We start from the raw sequence: 5,112 nt of genomic DNA, 5'->3' as shown, positions 1-5,112 counted from the left end.
TATGCTTGAGGTGGCTTACTCCAGTCCCGAGTTTAAACGATAATTTTTTGTACGTTTCGACAAATTTTGTACAAACACATTGGGCGACTTGACGGTGCGTCTCTGCTGCGTTGACCCCGTGATCTCGCGACGGCGCTATTCCAAGCGTGCGGCTCCCATCGGGAAGCGAGCCAAATGGCACTGTGTAATGGGGCTGCACAATCGATTCTCACCGGGAGCTGGCATGAACCCGTTTCAGTTGGCCATAGGAATCTGGTCCACAGCCCAGGCACTAGATTTGCAAGCTGGACTGTGGAAAAAAGGCACTGACGTTCTCTTTGCCTCCTGTCCGCGCTCGCCTCCACAGATGCCTGGAGCGGAACAATTGGAATTTCTCCAAAGCGGCCGACGACTTTATCCACCTCTACGTGAGTACCGTGCCGCCCACAATCCTGACCGACACACGTAATCGCAACTGCACCGGCGTGTTCACGTTTTGGCGACCGTCGCTAATGATGCCGCTTGTCTCCCTCTCCACTCTGTTCCCTCCTCTCCTCATTCCCTCATTGCAATCACTGCTCCGATTTTGGCTGCGGCTCCTGCACGGTCGCCAATCGTCGTTCCCGTCGTCAGGAAGCAGGGAAGATTCCGGGGGAGGCGTTTCGGTGATCAGGCGTCATCCAGAACCAGCGCCCCACCAAATGGACCCTGACCACAACATTTATTTTTGTATCAAAACCGTGATTTTCTGTATTGTAAATACATATTCATTATATTATACATTTTGGCTGTAGTTGTGACATTTTTTTTAAAGCATTCTTGTTTGGTGACTGAATTAAATTGTGGATCTCTCCAGATAGCGGTGTACTCAGTACAGACCGCTCGCTTAGCGCTCACTTAAAGAATCAGTTTCCAACACCCTTATTTCTTCAGTAGGAGGGCTTCATTGGGGTATTGGTAAAAGTGATAATACAGATTGTAACCATTTTATAAGAATGTATAACATCAGTACAATGTCCTGTACTTCATTTTAAGGCTGAGTCTGCCTCGTGAAGGCCCAAGACCTGTTAAAATATGCACCACTGTTATTTGTATTAAGTGGGCATTGAACTCCGTTTACCAGGTTCACAGGAGAGTGCGCTAACCACTGTGCCACCGGCAGGGGTGGAGCCAGGATTTTGACTTTGGAGGGGCTGACTTCAATATTCTGAGATATCTAGTGCATGTTTTCCAATGGGCGCCACAAATGTATAAAGCAAAGTTTATTGGATTTGAACGCGGAGTTTATTAATAGGTCGGAGCCGCTGATGTGGCTAATAAGTTTGATAAGTTCGAAAGGCTGCCGCTCAAGCAGCCTGCAGGGCAGCACAAGGTGGCAGCCAGCATTTTGCAGCAGCCGAATATCCGGTTATCCCGATTACCGACTTTCTCAAAATTTCAGGGGGGGCACAGCCCCCCCCAGCCCCCCTGTGGCTCCGCCCCCCCCCCCAGCCCCCCCTGTGGCTCCACCCCTGCCCACTGGTCCCCATTAAGTTATTCCTCAACAACAGCAGCCGCTGCTCACCACTAAGTCGTGGTGATGTCACCACAGCGCCTGCACTATGAAAGGCGTACTTTGAGGTCACGTATAGTGATAATTGGTTTTTTACCCTTTTATCTGGCAACAAAACTGACACCTTTTTTTACAAGGAGTCATGTTTACATTGACCACAATACCTGCGGTCGGAACGCAAACAAAAAACAACAACTCTGATAATGTATGCACTGTCCTTGAAATTGATTGGTCCACACCCGAGACAGCTTTCTTAGAGCCTCATCTCACATGGTGTTGGACCAGAAGACGCCAAAAGGCGCACAACTCAAAGACAATGCACCATCAGAGTATGAGAGCTCGGGGTAAGCATTTACACCATTGGAAACCTCATTTGCCAGTAACAAAATATGATAATTGGTTTTTTACCCTTTTATCTGGCAACAAAACTGACACCTTTTTTTTGCAAGGAGTCATGTTTACATTGACCACAATACCTGCGGTCGGAACGCAAACAAAAAACAACAACTCTGATAATGTATTGGCACTGTGCTTGAAATTGATTGGTCCACACCCGAGACAGCTTTCTTTAGAGCCTCGTCTCACATGGTGTTGGACCAGAAGACGCAATCACGACTTGTAGCAACTACTACGACTTCTACGAGGCCTACAACTAAAACAACTGACATGACTACTATCGCAACAACATCAAGCACAACCATGACTACTACCACAGCTACAAACATGACAAGGGCCATTTATTAAAACGACAGCCACAACCACAACCTCTATTGCAACTAACATGACATCAACCCTCACGGCATTAACCACAACTACCTCAACAACCATCGCGCGAACTTCCGCCATCCACGCAGCGGTGGCTTTTGGCAAACCATCGAACAAAGACGGTCACTGCATCGCGCGTTTTCAGATGAGCATCTACGGCCGTCTGGAACGCTCTTCCTTTCCGATATTAGGAAACCACTGGAGCTGTGCACTTTGACATCATCTACAATGAAAACGCATTTGCGTAGAACTGCTTTTTGTGCATAGCTTGTTGTCTTCCCCCGCACCTCCGATAAGTACGGTCGGCTACGTACGGTGCGAAAGAAGTTCAACATACTGTACATACATAAATCAATTACAACAAAATCCACAACCACAACAACGACAGTAATAACTCGATATACGAAGTAAATGCGTTCCTGGAGATTCGTTCGTATATTGAAACTTCATATATTGAATAACGTATCACAGTAGGATGAGGATGCGCTCCCAGCCTTCGTACCTTACTATTTAAAACTACGCGAATAAACATTTTAGAACTAACCATTCGTATTGAAAACAAAGGACTATGTATATTGAAAAAAACATTTAATATTGTATGGTATAAAAATTAAAAACCGACATTGATAAAAAAATAAACTTAGTTAAGAAACGTAATTTTATTCATATTTATATTGCACCAGAGACCGATGAATTCAATTTTTCTTGATGGAAGTTTTTATTTATTATTTACCTTTTTCCATTAAAATAACGGTAATGAATGCAAAGTTCGTTACACTGAAACTTCGCATTTCGAATGTTCGCATATCGAGGCATTCCTGCACAACCATTACAGCCACAACAAACAACAACAACCACCACCAAGCACTGAGCGACTACAACTACCGAAAGCAACACAAAGCACAGCTCAACAACACAACTCAACACAAACTGAACGTTTTCCACCGCCTTACTTCACCCAGCGTGGTTGTAGTTTTAACTGCTCAAGTGTTACCCCGTTGCAGGTGTTTTTACAAAGTCGTTGTTTGATCGCGAATATTTATTTTCTTTTCTCTCCTCACCTTGGTGTGTGGGAGAGGAGAAAGACGCCGTCCCACCACTAGATCGGCTCCGACAGAAATCCCGGCACGTGTCATCATCATAGCTCCCGGGTCCTGGGCAATGCCGCTGCGTAAGCGCACAAAACAACATCCACGATGAACCGAAGCGCAGCTGTCACGAACATGGCCTGGCCGTCACGCACACAACCTTGGGGCCCGTGTAGTGAGCGACTTACGCAAAGTTGGTAGCCAGCGCCCTGTGCAACAAAACACAAATGGTGACAACACCCCCCACCATCATCGTGCTGCTGTCAAACCCCCAATGGCTTCAAATGTGTGGCGGCACTCACACTGATGATGTCTTATCGGCGAAAGTGCCCCCCTCTGAAAAACATTTGTGAAGAGCCACTGATGGGTCACGTCTGGCGGGCACACGCAGTAATAGCGCAGCGTTAGGTGATGGGTGAGCTGACAGTTTTGGTAACTTTTTAAGAACAAAAATAACGCTAATCGCAGATGCGGGGGACGGCAGATTGATAACATTGAGGTAATTTATATTTTAGTTTTTTATTGGTTCACTATATAGTATTCATTATATATTGTAGTGTATACCCAGTTACTGTGAAAAGCTCAGATGTGTAGGCCTTGACTTCAACATAGCCATTTCTGTGACCAGTCACAAGCTAATCACTCAGTTTTTTCAATGCTAAATTCGCCTAGTTATTTCAATGCTAAGTTCTCCTGTTTGATTTGTACTAGGTGCCTTGGTGAATGTGTATGCTCTGACTTTAACATAGATATTTCTGTGACCAGTTACAAGCTAATCACTCAGCTATTTCAATTCTAAATTCTATGCTAATTCCTTTGTCAAGGGGTGCCTCTGCAGATGTGTATGCTTTAACTTAGCTATTTCAATGCTAAATTCTATGGTAATTCCTTTGTCAAGGGGTGCCTCTGCGGATGTGTAGGCTTTAACTTTAACATAGCCATTTCTGTGACCAGTCACAAGCTAATCACTCAGCCATTTCAATGCTAAATTCTATGCTAATTCCTTTGTCAAGGCGCTTTGTTTTCTTCTCACACAGCTTAAAGGTCGCGATCTGAGGGTGGCTTTTTCACTCCAGCGCTGTCCTCCAGACAGTCTCGTCCCTTCACCTGATGAAGGCCGCTTGTGTTGTGGCCAAAACGTCGTGAGAATATTATTGTGTTATTTTATTTTATAAATTTATTATTTTATTCTCATTCTATGTGACTTTACCGAAAGAACCAAAGAAGCTGCCTGATCTCATTTTGCACTGTTGTATATGTCGGGTATGAAAATTTTGATGAAAATAATAAAAATTAAATGAAATTTGAAGTTTGCGTAATTATCTGAATTCATGTTGATTGATGTAATTACGTGCATAAATTATGCTAATTCGAGATATAATTGTATTAATTTATGCAAGTGGTGCGATTATGCTAATGCGAGCCGTTATGATAATCAGGCCCCGCCTCGCTGACGGGGGTCGGATTATCAATCGGGATCATACAATTAGTCGTATGAGGTTATGCCAGTGTGATGCAAGCATGCCAGAGTAACTCGCTCGTTGTCTATAGTGAGGGAAAAAAGTATTTGATCCCCTGCTGATTTTGTGTTTGCCCACTGACAAAGAAATGATCTGTCTATAATTTTAATGGTAGGTTTATTTGAACAGTGAGAGACAGAATAACAACAAGAAAATCCAGAAAAACGCATGTCAAAAATGTTATAAATTGATTTGCATTTTAATGACG

The 5,112-nt window shown here is 44.1% G+C and overlaps 1 long non-coding RNA gene across 1 annotated transcript; it reads left to right on the top strand.

Moving 5' to 3' along the window:
* The first annotated feature begins 307 nt into the window (after positions 1 to 307).
* On the top strand, positions 308 to 759 carry LOC142931228 (uncharacterized). Its single transcript, XR_012947235.1, has 2 exons — positions 308 to 407; positions 613 to 759. It is a non-coding gene; the product is annotated as an uncharacterized LOC142931228 (long non-coding RNA).
* The last annotated feature ends 4,353 nt before the right edge of the window (positions 760 to 5,112 follow it).

This window comes from Petromyzon marinus, chromosome 51 (assembly GCF_048934315.1).
Source record: "Petromyzon marinus isolate PM22_M1 ecotype Great Lakes invasive population chromosome 51, UKy_Petmar_22M1.pri1.0, whole genome shotgun sequence".
Lineage (NCBI taxonomy): Eukaryota > Metazoa > Chordata > Hyperoartia > Petromyzontiformes > Petromyzontidae > Petromyzon > Petromyzon marinus.
Note: the sequence above shows the minus strand (reverse complement) of the source record. Positions and strands in the feature narration are given on the sequence as shown.